General features: G+C 35.2%; 1 protein-coding gene across 5 annotated transcripts in view; it reads right to left on the reverse strand.

Moving 5' to 3' along the window:
• The window catches only part of GRB10 (growth factor receptor bound protein 10), a 253,786-nt gene that overhangs the window by 157,724 nt on the left and 77,877 nt on the right, over nt 1-18,185 (reverse strand). The window contains exon 4 of one of the 5 annotated variants that reach the window (XM_074283601.1): nt 1,493-1,646. The exons of the other annotated variants lie outside the window; for them this stretch is intronic. The gene's annotated coding sequence lies outside the window, so the exon portion shown is untranslated. The remainder of the gene's footprint in view (nt 1-1,492; nt 1,647-18,185) is intronic. 5 annotated transcript variants of the gene reach the window in all.

Consider the following 18,185-nt stretch of genomic DNA (forward strand, 5'->3'; position numbering starts at 1 on the left):
CAGATATTTCAAGGATACAAAATTCACTCTAACATTTCAAGTAAGGTAATATTCAAATGCTTAAATGATCTATTTCTACTTTCCATTGGGCATCAATGGATTCACCAAGATGTAAGAAAATACATTTTAAACACAATGAAAAACTTCCTTAGAAAATCAGAAGTAATTTATTTGAAAGACTACATATTTTATGAGATAAAACTTCTATTATGGCTGTCTACATTGCTATTCTCTCCCACAGACACTGATATTTAATGTGTGAAGTAAAAGGAGAAAGGAAGAGTATCTTTTCAAAGATGATTTAACAAAGCAAAGACTTGTGTACAATTAAATGATTGTGCAAATGGGAACAGTAGTAGTTTTTTTGGTTTTCCTTTCAAAAATATTGCCAATAGCTAAAGAGAATTCAATTGGGAATAATAGATGCTTCCAGACTTGATGTAGTCACCAACTGAGCAAACTTCAACAATAAGGAAAAAGAAGTGACTAAGTGCTAAAAATCAGAGATAGTGGTGCACACATAAAACATGCTATAATTCTGCATGGGAGACTAAAAGAGGGTCATTTAACCCCTAACACCCTTTCACCCCAGGCAACAATGAAACAATTTACATCAAGATATTAGGATTACCAGGTGAGAACTCAGGTTGTCTGGACAGTGACAAGGTGAGTTCTCACCTGGTAATCCTAACATTAAATCTTGCTTGGAAATTTCTGAATATAAATTTTTCTAAACTTCTTGATTTTGTTGTACTTCAAGTCCTTTTTTCAGTCTTTTATAAACCCATTTTTGGGTTTTTCTTAGCAAAGAAGCTGGAGTTATTTGCCATTTCTTTCTGCTAGGTGACCCATTTTGTCAAACAATTAGATGTTAAATGATTGCTAAGGGTCACAGAGCTAGGCTGTGCCTGAAGGAGGATTTGAATTCAATCCTTGTTGATTCCAGGCCCATTATTCTACCCACTGAGTTATCACATGCCTCTAAAATCCTCATTAGAAGACATGAAAATAAAGGTTTTTAGTTCCAGGAATTTTACTGAAGTACCTCTTTAATTCCTTATCATAAATAACAACAGCTGACATTATAGCACTTCACATGCTACTTCATTTTTCTCTCCCCAAAACCCTGTGAAATAGGAATGACTTGCTCCTATTTTACAGGTGAAGGAAAAAATGGTCAGCTAAGTTAAGTAACCCTTGATTCTCCATCCCCATCCCTCCTCAAAATGGGCCTCTGCTGGAAGGTGGTTGTAGATGCCAGCGATTATGTTATCTGGGTCCATCAAGTTATCTAATCTCAATTGACTCCTCACAGTTTCAAATTTTTATTAGTTGATTTTTATCTTCATCTCCCTCCCCTCAAAAGCTTCTTTTTCTTCAATCTATCAATCAATAAGCATATATTAAACAGCAAACCCCTTTCAATCTGCCCCATCCTCTCCAATTTACATGGATACCCTCCCCCTAATTCCAAGCCCTCATTAGCTCTCACCTGGACTACTGCAAGAGCATCCTAATTGGTCTCCCTTCTTCAAGTCTCTCCCCTCTCCAATCCATCCTTCACACAGCTGCCAAAATAATCTTCCTAAGGCACAGGTCTGAGCAGTCACTTCTTTGCTCAAAAACCTTCAGTGGTTCCCCAGGGCCTATAGGATAAAATACAAAATCCTTAGCCTGGCATTTAAGTCTCTCCACAATCTGCCTCCCATCTACTTTTCCTGGTTTATTTCACTGTACTTCATGAACTCTACATTCAAGACAAACTGTTTGTTTAACTGAATTATTGAATTCCTAACCTCAAACCTCTTCCCCATGACTTCCAAACCACCCAGACCCCTTCCACTAACATCCACCTACCCCAAGCCCAGCCCTTTGCCTTCCCCCTAACCCTAAAAGACTCTTTATATTATACACTATACTATACTATGCTAGACTGCAACAATTAGCTCAAGATATTTCTATCCCACCTTTCGGATGGCTGGGCAGTCTCATCTAACCTGCTGGTGCATCCTAAAGACCCCTGAGCCTTGCAACTAGCTGCCATTCTATGGTGGTCTCAAGATTTCTGGTCTGCGCTACCTGCCTTGGGGCTGAAACCTTCTTCATATGTAGCTTTCCTCAACCATGTGAGCTCAGGTTAAATTTTTTTTTCTATTTGCATATCCACTACTTAAAATAGTTTTAAAATTTTTACTCATTTATTAATACTCATAAATAATGATAGCATTTATATTATGCAAATTACATGCCTTGTCCAAGGTATTCCCTGCACTATATTTAGGGATAGAGGACCAAGAAAAGGGGTATCAAGGCCACATTGTATCCTACAATTCTTTATCCATGTTACCCTCCTTTAAATTTCAAAAAATTGATTCCTGAGTGAAGCGGAACCATTGATGGGGATCTCACTTTCTCTCTGGTCTCTGGGAAAGTTATTCCTGGTGGCTCCATGTTATAGGCTTCAAGCAGCTAAACAAGGCTTAAATGAGTACTCAGGATGAAGTGCATGCATTTCTGTTCTTTCTGGCAATGCTATTCCAAAAATATGAGAACCAAGATGAAGTTGCTAGGTAACAAGATGGTCCAGAAGCAGGGATTTACTATGTTCACCTAAAATTTATAATTATTCATTTTTAATAGAGCTTTTTTCCCCTAATAACTGGAATTATCTAAATATTGCTCTAAGATGCATTACACTAATTACAACATTATGGAGACTCCAAAATGAAACCTAGAATCTTGCAGAAAAGGCCAATCTAAGCATCCATTCTTGAAAAACAATATGGATGAAAAACAAGCAATGACATCAGCAAGATTATTAACTTAGTCTATCTTGGATGATTAAGACAGCCAACAAAGTGATTGATACCAGAAGGGAAAGTAATAAAACATCAAGGTAAATCTCATTTGACAAATAACAAATGGCTTCTATCTTTTCAAACTACCTGCTTCCATCACAAATGCCCATTTCTTTCATATCATTGTTTTCTGCTTATGCTACGTAATTGGGAATTCCTAAATAATAAGCTCCCCCCAAAAAAACAAATTTAGAAGTAGTCACAAAAGCAACAGAAGGATGACTAATACAAGCCAGCAGGATCATGTTACCAATGAAAATCTGTATTATAAAAGTAGTTAAAAATCATAAGAGAACCATTTTTCATTGGAAGAGGAAGGGTGCTGTTTGTGTATCAAGAATGAAAGACAAAAAAAGTTCTGTAAGGTGAAGAAATAATCAATGAAAAATAACATGTCTTTTTTTTTAAGGGAAATCAATTTTAAAAATTTAAGAATGAAAGACAACCAATAAATTCTGAGATACAAGAACCATAAAATGGTCTTAGATTCCAGATTAAGGTAAGAAATGGATATTAAATATATAGGTTGAAAAGAGATGGAGAGATGACACAGATCACATTGCACTGTATAAGAGCTTCGGTGCTTTTCAACACAGCCTAATCAGAGCAGTTAGTATTCTTTTTTTTTTTTTTTACTTAATAATTTATTATTATTATATATATATTTTATAATATTATCCCTTGTATTCATTTTTCCAAATTATCCCCCCCTCCCTCTATTCCCTCCCCCCAATGACAGGCAATCCCATACATTTTACATGTGTTACAATATAGTCTAGATACAATACATGTGTGTGAATATCATTTTCTTGTTGCACAATAAACATTAGATCCCGAAGGTACATGCAACCTGGGCAGACAGATATTAGTGCTAACAATTTACATTCACTTCCCAGTGTTTCTTCTCTGGGTGTAGCTACCTCTGTCCATCATTGAGCAGCAGTTAGTATTCTTAAAGAACAAATAACAAGTATTCTTCAAGATATAGTCATTACTTTTCTAAAATAGTTATGCCATTTGTCTTCATAACAAATATGGAAATATGTTTTAAAGGCTCACATATACTTAACCTAAAAAAATAAGAATAATAGGATGGAAAATTTGAAGTTGGAAGGGATCTTACAGTCTTTTAATACATTACACTCATTACACAGATAAGGGAAACTATCTGGTCCATGGTCACCTGAGAATTGAGATTGAATCTAGGATCTCTAGTCTTTATACTTTATCATGCTGCTTCTCCTACAATTGATAAGGCCATTAATTCCTAGGAGGGATTGAGGAGATGATCCATTACCTTCTATGATACTTTCTCTAAAAAGTCTGAGGCTATAACTATGAGCATTCCTGGCCTGAGTATTTTCACCTTGGGGTCTATGAACTTAAAAAAAAAACCTTGAATAACTGCATTTCAATAAAGTTGATTTGTTCATTAAAATTTTTTTAAAGGTTAGGCCTTTGTTTTCCAATTTTTCCTAAGGTTCCTGGTTCATTCAGTAGACCACATAGCAGTACTTGACCTATTTTCACTATATCTCTGCATCCAACTTGAAAGCCCACTTCATTTTTTAGGGCCCTAAGCACCTAATTCATGAAAAGTTTGCCATTAACTATCTGCCACTTGGCACTCTAGTTCCTTCCCTTGGGCCCCAAACTCTTCATTCAAGTAAAGCTCACCAATATCTATGAGCCAGTGGACCCATTAAGGCAGCTAAATGGTGCAGTATATAGAGTACCATTAATAAGTCAGGAGGAATTAAAATGTGACCTCAGACTTACTAGCTATGTGAACCTGGGCAAGTCAATTAACCCTTACCTCAGTTTCCTCATCTGTAAAATGAACCAGAGGGGGAAATGACAAATTCTATTATCTTTGTTGCCAAGAAAACCAGAAATGGGATCACAAACAGTTGGACACAACTGAAACAAATGAACATCTGGATCCATTATCAGGTACCCTGGCCATCTTCATGCTACACTGCTATACTTTATCCTGCTTTGGACTCAGCAGTCCAATCTCCAGTATCACCACTCCCATCCCTACTCTTGCCCTGGAAACAATAATCAAATTATCAGAGATCATAGAATCATACCAATCATCTGTCTTGAAACTGCTTGCCACCCCCTGGGGCTCCCAAATTACTTTTCCCAAGATCTGATTCCCCTTTGTATACTCTCTTCCCCTATTGAAATGTGGGCTCCTTGAAGATAAGAACGAGCTTGGTTTTTTTTATATTTTTGTATCTTGCATTGAGCTCAGTAATAGCACATAGTAAACACATAATAAATATTTTTATATTTATTCATTCAAGAGTAAAAAAAATGGAAGCTTGTTTGAATCTCTCTCTCTCTCTCTCTCTCTCTCTCTCTCTCTCTCTCTCACACACACACACACACACACACACACACACACACACACACACACACACACACACACACAATTCCTACCATCAATGTGGAAGAAATGGATATTTACCACTTACTATCAAATTATCGTACTCATGGGGTGAAGATGGGAAATGTCAATGAGATTGTCTATTCCATTTTATTGTACCCCTATGTTCTACTGTCTAAGAAAACACTTTAAAAATTTTCACCACCAAGAAAAATAAGGTGGCCTTCATATCAACAGGAAGGAACTGGTTGCTATAACTCTAAAGTAATAAGACCATCTTTCACAGAAGCCACTAGTTTAATGTATTAAATATCATCTTGAGAGATGAGATTAAATTAAGTTAGTTATTTCACCTTGCTTTATATATTAACTAAGTGAAAGAAATCTGGGTAAAAGAATCTCAAAAAGCTCACATTCAAAATCTATTCATTCTAAAATAATTATTTCAGTCTCTTAGATGTTCTGATGACAGTTTTGCCATAATTTCTAAGACAGTGGATATTGAATACTTGCAAAGAATGCAGGATACAAGGAGCTGATCAGAGCATGAGTAATGTCTTGCAGATGCTACAGAAGCTTGTCTAAAGGAAGCACGGGTTCTCTAACCAGATGTTCTGAAGCAATAAAAATGCCTAAATTTTCAACATGTCCAAAACTGAATTCATTCCCCCAAATCTCTGCCTCTTCAATGTTCCTGTATCATTTTAAGGCACTAACATACCCCCTGTCTTCTTCCTTCATAATCTATGGTGATTCTTCCCTTCTCCCTATTTCCTACATCCAATGTCCTTTTGATTCTACTGTTGAAATCTCTATTATTTGGTTCAGGCTTTCTTCATTTCTCACATCAAATTTAGCCTTCTAAGCCATCTGCCTCTAGTTTCTCCCCTCTCCAATCTGTCACACAACTGCCAAAATAATTTAACAGGTTTTATAAGTCAGATAAAGGATATCATCATATAGGTGTGGGACTAGGAAAGGAGTTGGACCAATCATGTACTACAAGCAAGGGAAAACAACAATGGACAAACACAAAACCCTATAGTTTTCACACACTATCAGATGATCCAGAACACAGGTGTCAAACACAGGGCCCTGGATGCCTGACTCCAAGAGGCTCAACCAGATTAAAATGTAATTAGAAGATATTTAACAGAATAAATTAAAACACAACAGAAAATAGATAGTTATCTTGGGGTTTTCCAAGTCAATATGTGACCTAGTTTAGTCTTTTGTTCTATTTTATACCACTGATCTAGAGAGGGCCTCTAGAGCACACGAGATGGATTCCTTAAATGATTTATAAAAGATATAGTACAAAATGTGAGGGAATGGATAGGTTGCTATTTGTAGCAGACCTTGTAAATAGAATCCCAAAATTTGAGATATGAGAAAGAATGCCATCTCATGGCACTTCTACCTAAAGGCCTTCTCTGGATCTTTCCTATATGGTTATGATCTTTCACTCCTCTGAAATCCCCTAGTGATTTCTACCTCTTTCAGGTACTCACTCCATTCTCTTTTGTATTCTAGTTATCCTTGTCCACGTCTATAGTCCTCTACTACTCTGTAACCTGAGAACATTCATCTTTGAATGTTCTTCTCTGTCCCACACACAGCAATTTGAATGAACGAAATAATTGATTAGAAAAAGATACTAGAGCATAGGACGATATAATTTTCATTTGGGAGCAGGCTGATTTCTTCATTTCTGGGGTCTTCTGAGCAGTGAGAAGGAAGGTGGCCAAGTGTTACAGGCACAGGAGCCAGGTAAACAGAGGAAATGAGAAGACTTACTCCTCACCTTCATTTCCAGCCATAGTTTCTCTCTCCTTTGGTAACTTGCTCCCATTCTGAGACTGAGCCTTTCCAATCACATGGAATGTTTAAAAGGGCTACAAAGGATGTTTCAAGAGGCAAGGCAGATCCAGGGCAAATCTATTAACTATATAGAACAATTCATGGAAAGGAAAACCTTTTCCTGAAGTAAAATAAAAATTCAAACTGGCATTTAAAGCTCTTCACAATCTGGCCCCTACCTGCCTACCCAGTCTCATTTCAAAGTGACTTGCTAGTTAATCACGGAACACTACATTCTATCTCTTACATCTGTGCCTTTGCACTTACTTACATTCATAATCTGGGAATTAATGTTCTCTTCCTCAGCTCACATATGCGATGAGTTGCCAAAACTTATTGTTTCTACCTTCATAGCACTTGCACTTCCTTCCACTCACAGCTATCATCTCAGTTAAGAACCTCATCACCTCTCACCTAGGTAGCTACAGTTTCTTAACCAGTCCTCCTGCTTCAAGTCTCAACCTACTCCAATCCATCCTCCACATAGATAACAGAGTGATTGTCCTTAAGCACAGATCTGACTATGTGATTTCCCTACTCAATCAATCCCAGTGACTTTCCATTGACTCTAGGATAAAAAAAGAAACTCTTCTGATTGGATTTTAAAGCTCTCCACTGCCTGGTTCTAACCTATCACAAGAGCTTCATTAGACATTACTCCCTACTATCTTTCTCTCTCTTTCCCACTCATCATACCTCAGCTCCTATCACCAATTACCCAGAGTTCTCATTCTAGAAAAAAGCAAAAAAAAATTAATTTGCCACAGTGCCAATTTCACCTATCAAAGATTGTCATCAGTGACAACTGAATTGTCATTTTCAATTCCAGTTCTAACAGCTAAGCAACTGGTTGCCAAAATGTAAAAAAAAAACAGTAATTTTTAGATAAATTATGTAGTAGCTAGCTACAGAGATCTATGCTCAGCATCTCCAACAAGAGTAGCTGTATTGTAAGCTTCTATAATCTTACACTTGTAAATGAATTTAAATTTTATTAATCACAACTCTATTTCCACATTTATGACCAAAAAACAATGTGTAAATACAAACAGTGACTCAAAAGTTTCATTATAACTGCACTAATACTAATACAGAATGCATTATGTTTGTATGTATATGTACATAGAAAAATATAATACAGTATCCACTTATTTTACAGAAAGTTTACTTATTTTCCAAACTGAGTCTTATTATATACTTAGTTGAATCTAAATAAAAATGAAAATGACAATAGTTGGCATATGTGATACTTGATGGCTTCATGAAAATTTCAATAGGGAGAGGCAAGATCATAAGTTGAGAACCACTGTCCTAAAATGGAAGTAATGAACTACGAGGAATAGAGACACATAAGAGTCAGGAAGACCTGAAGATCAAATACTACTCATAAATACTTATTAATATTTATGTGAGCCTGAACAATCCACTTAATTTCCAAGCCTCAGTTTCCTTAGCCATAACACAATAATAAGGATAACTGCTTTAAATAGTTGTTAGAGAATCAGAAAGGATAATGTATATTGTTTTGTAAATCACAAAACACTATAATATATAGATATATAAATAACTATATTGCTGCTGCTGCTTTTATTCCTATTACTACTACTACCATTACTCCTTTTCCTACCACTACTACTGCTACTATCACCACCACCACCTCCACTATCACTACTACTACTAATACTACTGCTGCTGCTGCTGCTGCTACTACTATTATTGATAAAGTATCTGACTGAACCTCTTAATTAGGAATTACTAGGAATCAATTCGGAATAATATAAGGAGGGAGAGAAAAAAACAATACAACCTAATATAAGAACATGCTCTCTAAGAACATAAATTTTATTTCATTTTCTTGTTCAAGGTTTAAAATTTCAGGGCATTTTCCAGGGTATATGACTCTTATGTTTCCATCAACCATACTACTGCCCTTTTCTTTCAAATATAGTTTCTTTAGTAGTGGAGAGACCTCTGTGGCCCAGTGAAAAGAACATGGGCTTTGAAACAAAAGCCCACTTTTGCTCCTTACTAACTGAGTGGCCTTGGACAAGTCACTCATTCAGTTGGACCAGTTTTATCCACTGTAAAATGAGGAAGCTCATGCCTTTTACAGCCTCTTCTGGCACTTAGTGTGTGATCCTATGAAATCTATTAGCATGAGAAAGAGAGAGATGGAGGCAGAGACAGAATAGCTAACATCAGTACTAGGACAGACATTCTCTGGAATTCAGATGCCATGGGATGTTACTGAAAATATAATCAAAGTGACTAAAAATTAAGGAGAAAAACTCAATTTTAGCAGTAATAATGAAGTCCTGAGAATATTTTCTTAAGGATCAATTTTAGGAAAAACCTACTTAAGTTGATATAACATCCTGTCAACCTCATCTACTATAATTTCAAGTACTTTTTTTTCTTTTTCTCTTTCCTTCTCTCTTTTTCCTTTACAAAAAAAGTGCCAACGTTGCTTTTTTTAGCATCTCTCTAAACTGTACATAAGTATTTACTGTGCTCTGGGGAAAGTGCCAGCATGACATTATTTACTGTATGACTAATATTCAGTAATGAAGCATAAATGGACAACTATTTACTTGTGTTAATCACCAAAGAGCTTTCCGAAAGCTGTGGCCTCAGAGCCCAAGAGCCCCAATTTCCACACACAGCTCCCCGTCCTCTTTGCCAAAATTCTGCTCCCAAAGAGGCAAGTGTGCAATCCTCAAGTGAAAGCCAGCAAATGAAAGTCACAAGTCATTATTTGCTTAAAATGTTCTTTCAAAAAATGTTTTCAAATTGTTTCCCAGTTAAAAGAACTTGTACATTCCATTTAAAGTCTTTCCATAAACAAGTCTAATACTCAAATGTTAAGTGTCTGAAAATTATTGAAATTCTTTTAATACTTTCAAGACAAATTATTATAACTTAGGAAATTGATAAGTTTCATGATTCCATTAATTTCTCTTCTTAGGAAAAAAAATTTCAGTATATTCTTCCTTTTCTAAGTAATGACAAGGTTTAACTTCTGCTGCTGCTATTTTTTTGTTTTTGTTTTTGGCCAAAAGCAACTGCCTTGTTCTTCATCGATCAAAATTCATTTCCTATTTAAGACAGATCATTTCTCTTCCTCTCAAGGCCGGATGTATGCACAGACTGGATACTGCCCTACTTCATACTTCTGTAATTAACTGAAATTTTTATAGCACCAAACCCCAGAAAGAACAGTAAACCAGCTCTATTCCTGAGCACAGAGAATTCTGATTAACTGACTCTTCTTGATACTAGAATTAATATAAATGAGATTCATTTTCAAAGAATTAAAATATAAAATATAACTACAATTATATAAGTAATTAGCAAGTTTTTAAGGGTCTACTTTAAATGTTACAAAAATTATCTCTGGGCAGCTAGATAGTACAGTACATAGAGTGCCAGTCCTGAATTCAGGAGGACCTGAGTTCAAATTTGACCTCATACAAGTAACACTTCCTAGCTTTGTGACCCTAAAAAGGTCACTTAACCCCAATTGCCTCCAAAAAAAAAAGTTATCTCCTCAGAATCTCACAACCCTAAATGGAAGGTTCTCTTATTATTCCCATTTTACAAATGAAGAAAATGGAAGTGAGACAGTGACTTGTCTAAGATCATATGTCTACTAAGTATCTAATAGTGGATTTGAACTTCCTGATTCCAGGATCAAAAAGTCTACCTACTGGGACATCTAGCAGCCAACTAATTAATAAATAAGATAAGCTACCATTTGTGCCTTATCCTTCTTAGCTGATTTGTTTAAACTCTTCTGGATAACTGAAATTTTTCTGCAGGATCTACAGGTGTGGGAAAAATGTATTCATTACTGTTATAGTACTGAATCAATCAATATTCATTAAAGCACTGTGTTAGTCCACAAAGACTGAAACCTTACCTGTTCACAATGGGCTTATTTTATTCTAATGCAGGAGATAAGCAGGTAAGAAAATATGTACTACATAAATATAAATGTGATATAACAATATATAACGTATAAATATGAATTAATGAGGAAGAAAAATAATTTAGATATGATTTAATTTGGGAGGAAAAGCACAACTAGGTTTAGTGATAGAATTCTTGGGTAGATCAAACACTAGATAGAACATTAATCAAGTCATCTCCCTTTTAAGCTTGGTGTTCTTGTCTGTAATATAAGGATAAAACACATTCAACTATGAATCCCATAGACATATTATATGGGCCAAGAGATATATAATAGACACAAAGCACTTTGTAACACTTATAGCATTACATGAAGTAAAAGCTATACTTAAAAAAAAATTCTTCTCCTCTATTCCATTCCATAGAATTTTAAGTATGTTCACTTCATTCTTTTAAATATCCTTCATATTCATAATTTCCTCTTCCCTCCTACTACTGATCCACCATGCTAATCACTTTGAAGCCAGATTATTACATAAATAAATAATAATCACAAGGATATAATGAAACAAAGTCACATCTAGAACCTAAGTTTCTTAACTACTCATTTATAACTCTGTATACCCAATAAATAAAAGTGGGACAAATGAATATACAAATTAATTGCATAAATTAGTTTACCCTACAGACAACAATAATTGGAATAGTGTGCATCTTGTCCATCTGCCATACATCTGTATGAAGTAAGACACCTTCAGGATGAAGTTAAGTTAGTCTCCCCAACAGCCCACAACATTACATTGATACATTCTTGGCTTGAGGGTTTAGCATGACACTGGACAGAATATTGGACAAAAACAGATTTTAATTCTGTCTCTGATACTTTAAAGCTGAGTAACCTCTGATCTGTCAAATGGGGAAAACAGCACCTACATCTATAATCCCTGCCCCACAGCAGTGATTTTGAAGCTAAATGAGAAAACATTAATGTATTGTGTAAAAACTTCCAGTACACTAAGTCAGTGTTTATTATTATTATTAACATAGTAATTATAATATTAAATCATCTTGTTTAATAGAGTTCTGATAATTATTCTTTCCTATTTCAAGTTTCATGTACTAATGTGGTGTTGGGATTTGTTATTAGTATTATTATTATATTATCATTTTTATTTATTATAATTTTCATTTATTATATTATAATTTTTATTATATCATTTATTATTATTATATTATCATTTTTCTATGGGATTTAGATAGTAACAGTCCTGGGACATGTTAGCTTTTTCTCATACTTTTAGAGTAAATGTGCTATAAAATACTATATGGCTGTATAACTGGATTTTGTGGCTGAATTTAAAATACTAAGATGGAAGCTCATCCTTTATAAGCAATCTTTGAAAGCATTCTCTGTACAACTCTGCTTAACAAATGTTTGTTGACTAACTGATTGACCCCCAAACACAAACAGAACAACCGTGATGATGTGGACCTCATTCTCTTCCCACAATTTTGACTTACTCTTGCTAATTTTCTATATTTTGAAAGTTGTTCATTGCACATAGCATTGAGATTGCATATTGTATGTGGTATTTTTTAAAATGTTATGCTTAAGTTTTTGTGGATTGGTGTTATATCCAGCCAATTGTAACCATCAATTTAGTCTGTGTAAATGGTCAACTTGTAACAGAGTTTATTGGGTAGATTCACTGGGATATTCTGAGGTCTGTATTTCTCATATGGAGATCTGTCATCTGTTGCATTCATCATCATTATCCTTATCATTAGGAGAGCTATTCATACCACTCTGAAACAGACAACTACCTTGAAAAACAGATAGCTATTTGAATTTTCCATGTGTGAGGTCTAAAGGTAGTTGAGATGTGAAAAATGGAAAAGTTTTCGGTACCACATCCAATTCCACTGTAGTTAGCAGTCTATAAGTCAATGAGTATTTCAGTTTTACAAATCCAACTGTTAAAGGGCTATGTGAACAGCATGTATCATGCAAGAAAATTAGTTCTCATGGCAACATCCACTTGTGTTCATTCCTTCTGGAAGGACAGATGGTAGCCCTGTCAGAACACTCCTGGCACATTATAGAATTTCTTTAGGAAAACAGATGTATATGACATTAACATCCCTATGAGGTGTTGGTAGTCTTTCATCTCCAAGAACTACTGTAATTAAAATAACTAAAGTCCTGGGGAGAAGCCAAAGAAATCAACAAACAAAGAAATGCTTGAATTTGGGATTGCCACCCAACAAATGCCAAAGATGAAGCTGCAATTTGTTCCTATAAGTGATGGTGAGAGGTGTGAAATATGGCAAGGGGCTTTGGCATGAAGCAGCTGTTTAAGACTCTGGAGCCTAGTACCTCTGAATCACAACTGTCTCCCCTGCAATGTCCAATGGGAACATGAGCCATCAAGCCTTACCAAAGTATAAATATAGCTAAAAACCATGCAAAATGATCCTTAACCAATAAAACTAAGTTTCTCTTGAAACTTGAGTGTTCAGCATTTCACACATTCATTTTTCTTCTGTAATAATTTTGCTCAAGTAGGTTCACAGTTTCAAAAGATCTACAATTCCAATTGTAGATTATAGAACAGAAATGTCAGAGATGACCTACGCACAGGTGTATTCACGCAGGTAATAAGTTTTAGAGGTTAATCAGGTTTTTTGCTTCCAAAGCCAGTATTCTTTCTTTCTGATCATATTTCCTTATCAGTATATCCAGATACATTCTGAGATCCATTTGTGGTTCAGTGTGCCTGTACCCAAACCAATTTAAATTTTAATTTACAAAAATTATTTAAATTTTGAGTGAAATTTTCTGTCCTATTTAAGAGATAAGGGCTCTTTAAGAAATCTTAACCTCGGCCATCAAGTAATTGCTGGTAGCAAAAGGCAGTTTTAAAGAAATAACTGAAAATCAGCCTCTCTACTTCTCCCAACACACTTACTAGAAGATAAAAGAGATGGGTATATTTTCTCCAAAAGTAGTAATCCAGTAAAGTTACCATAGTCTGGGTCCACAGTAGGTAGTCTAATTACTAGCCAGTTTTAAATCAAAAACAGAAAAAGAAAAGAAAAGAAAAGAAAAAAAGAAAAGAACTAGAAAAGAAAAGAAAATTTGCTCAAATTGGGCTCAGAAAGCTACTTGTTCTAGTCACCCAGGATTTTAAAGCTTCCAAGCCTCTTTCTTCCAAGTTTTCTTCCATGATGGAGGGCAGGAAGGTTAAAAAGGCCAACTAAAGCTTTCCCTGTGATTAGCTCAAGCCCGGGCAAAATGAATAGGCCATCTGTGACTGGGACAATGCAAAAGAAACTGCCCATGGTTCTTTGAATCGAGCACAAAGACGAAGGCTAGAAATACCTCCCTTTCACCCCCATCTCCCCAAAGGGCTTCTGAATTTAAGCCAAGTTTGGAGGTGAGCTGATAAAAGAAAAAGTTGAGGGAAGGGAACTGGGATAACAGATCTGGAGCTAGAAAGGACCTAAGGAACATATAGTACTTTTATTTTTACAAATGAAATTGAGGTTAAGGTAAGTGATTTGCCCAGAATCAAACAAGTAGCAAGTTGGGAAGCCAGCATTCAAACCTATGGTTCTGTGACTCCATTCTCGGGTTCTTTCCACTGCACTATTTCATCCAGTTTTGCCTTCACTGCACAAAGAACAATGAGTCAAGGTAGAGAGGAATGAACACAATATAGAGGACCAGTCAGAATTCAGTGAATTTAATCCAGGAAAATTTCCAAGAGAGATGAATCTTGAATTGGGTGGGATGAGCAGAAAGGGGCATGTCTATGCAAAGTTCACTGATATAAGTAATTATATTTAAAAAATTCCAAAACAGACTAGGCTCCTTAAGGAGAGCTGAGCATATCTGCCCTGCCAATATTTCCTATAGCCACCAACAGAACATAATAGGAATTAGACCTATGATTTTATTGCTATCCTGAGAGATTCTTAACCTGATGTCCCTGACCTTGTTTTTGTGGTTGATAGTTTTTTAGTATTTTGGTAACTATGTTTGAATATATGTGGTTTCTTGTATAATTCTAGATATATAATTTTATATATTTACAAATATTCTGGCATGAAGTCCATAGATTTCATCAAATAGCCAAAGTGGTCTTTGACAAAAAGACAGTTAAAAACATCTACAACAATGAAATCTCAGGTGAGAAAACTTCCTCTGCCAAGAATACACCAGTATTCCTCCCCTTCACCACCTCTTTCTTGCCTCTTTTTATATTATTTCCCTACCTCTCAGTCTTCTTGTGGGAAGAGATTCTCTTTCTCTTTATTATTTGTATCTTGACAAGGTGCTAGGCACACAGTAGGCACTTAATAAATATGTCTATATTGGAGACCAATAAAATTGGCCTGAAATTCACAATTTGACTGTTTAAATTCAAAGAAGGCTGGACAATTCTTGTCCCCATAGTAATATTTTTAATCCCAGCAAAATCTTACTCCATAAGGTTTATAAGAAATAATCTCCTTTATCCATGAGACATTTTGTTTTGATTCAATTCAATCCAAAATTATTGGGTATCTGCTATGTGTAACATAACACACTAGCTGTTAAAACAAATCACAATATCTCAAGGAACTTCCATTCCACTGGGTGAATTTACCAGCTTGATGTCTTTATACTGAATACCTCTTTAGGGTTATTTTTTACTACACACAATATTCCTACCACCTCCATGCCTTTGTACAGGCTGTTTCCATCTCAGAAATGTGACCCTTCTCACCTCAATCTCCTGGAATCTCTTGTTTCTTTCAAAACTCCTAACAAATGCCATCTCCCACAAGAGGTCTTTCCTGATACTGCCTCTCCAATCACTAAGACCTCCCCCTGAATTATCATTAGACTATGAATAATGAATAATGATTAGGATAACTGTTGCAATAATTCTGAAATAACAATAATCATTCATTATTTTGTATATACTTACATACATACAAATCTCTTTGGATTGAATGTTAGCTTTTAAGGATAAAGGATATTTTACCATTTTTGCTTTGATATCTCAAGCACAGTAGAAAACATCAGTCACTCAATCTGAAAGATGGCCAACTGACTATCTTGAAGTTTTAAAGTAATATAGGATTTTAAAAAGCACAAGTCCCTTTTACGAAAAACTTTTCCAGTTAGAGAAAATTACTGTTATAGTTCTAGATTTTCAAAAGATACAGACTATTTACTTCAACAATGAAGAGAAGACAGAGGTTGTCAATGTTACTGGAGTTCAGGGGAAAAGTGCTTTTAAAAATGAATATTACAATGTACCTATAAATTTCAATTTTCACCATTGTCTTCATTTGTTACAATACTATGCACAAAATGAATAGCTTAATAATGAAATGGTGTATATTTTATATTAAAAATTTTTAATAATGTTACAAGTTTCTTAAAGTGCTTACTTCGTGAAAACTGTCTGAAGCAGATAGAGATTAACTTCTTTTTACAGACGTGGAAATTGAGAATTAGGGATGCTAAATAACTAATTAACCAGTTATTCCAGAGGTGTCAGGGAGAGAAGTTAAATCTTAAGTTTTTCCAAATTCTAGCTCAGATTTTCCAACTCCAGCATCAATACACTGTGCCCAATATCACCGTGCTTCTCTATATTTCTTACTAGACCTATGTTTTATGTGGTAATTCACAAAACTTATTTTCTGAACTACTTCAAATGCTCCTACTTTGAACATGATGGACTGAAAGGATCACATGATGGTTAATAATGGTTAATAAAATGCACCCACCCATTCCACTCTGCTCACTGTCAGTCTTAATGCATAAATCAGAGTAATTAAATAGAAACAATTTTAGTACCTCCCTCCCCTTCAACTCCATGTAAAATGTGTAGCTTAGCTCCTAAAATTGAACATCTTATCTAAGCCACAATTAATACTGAGTCAAATGAACTGTTCAAGCACCCATATATTTAAGAGTTAGGAAGTCATTTTTCAATTGAGAAGTCTGGGGAATATCTCTAATTGTAACAACGACAGATTGCACAAGTGGGGAACCTCAATGTAAATCATCTCATTTTCTGAGAATTTCTGGAACTGTGATCTGATTTTCCAGGAACAGATGACAAAAGCTGCCAACTTGTATGACTAGATTTTTACTAGAGCTAGGAAATTCAGAAAGGGCTCTTAAAAGCCATTAAGGAGTGCTGCTGAATTCTTCTCAATGTGTCCTCCCCTACAAAGAATACTATTTCCAAGAGAATGCCGGCTTGAAACAGTTCCCTGGTTGGTACAGAGGAAAGAGAATCTTGGATAAACAGTCTTTGGTGATTCTGAGCAATAAATATAGTAGCTCAAAGCAATTAAGTTCTGTATAGCCCTTTAACCTACTTTGCTGCTCCTTTTGGCACCAACATGACATTTTAAATGTCACTGAAGGGTTAGAGGGAGAATAAAAAAGCATCAAATCAACAATTGTCATAGCATCATAACAAACCGCTTATGAGCCAATATTTCATTCTTTCAGAAGTAAAATAGACAGGCTGCCCTTAGTGCTTGCACTAAGGCACAGCTTGGGTAATTTTCACTAAGGCTTCAGCTAACCATGTTTTCCTAGTAGTGATAATGGACTTGCAATGATCCATCTAGACTTTCTCACCTAGAATCCTTGTGACCAACAGCACCAAGACTAGGTTTAACAGAAAGTTAGACAAAATTAAACTTTGGAGCCAAGCTAATGAAGCGAACTGGAATTCAGTGCTTTAAGGAGAAAAAAAGTAATTTTTAAATAAAATAAAAATATAAAATATATATCAAAATATAAAGCATATCTAAAAGTAAAAATTTTTAAAAAGCAATTTTTAAATAAAAGCATGATACATCAGATAGTGTCAACCTTACAATCACATACCTCCATCACTCCCTCAGAAAGTACACCAAGAAGACTTATTCCAGAACCAAGCTTTACACTAAGGAATTATCAAAATTCATTCCTTTTTTCTAGCTTTTAATCAATATTGGTTTACCATCAAAGATTTAAATAAATGACATGTCTAATCTGATTTATGTACAAGTCTCATCTCCCCTGGCTAACTATAAACTCAATGAGAGAAGGTAATCTACTCCCATCTCATTTTATACTTTGAGGGGGTTGACTCAGTGACTCG

The sequence above is a fragment of the Sminthopsis crassicaudata genome, chromosome 1, assembly GCF_048593235.1.
Source record: "Sminthopsis crassicaudata isolate SCR6 chromosome 1, ASM4859323v1, whole genome shotgun sequence".
Lineage (NCBI taxonomy): Eukaryota > Metazoa > Chordata > Mammalia > Dasyuromorphia > Dasyuridae > Sminthopsis > Sminthopsis crassicaudata.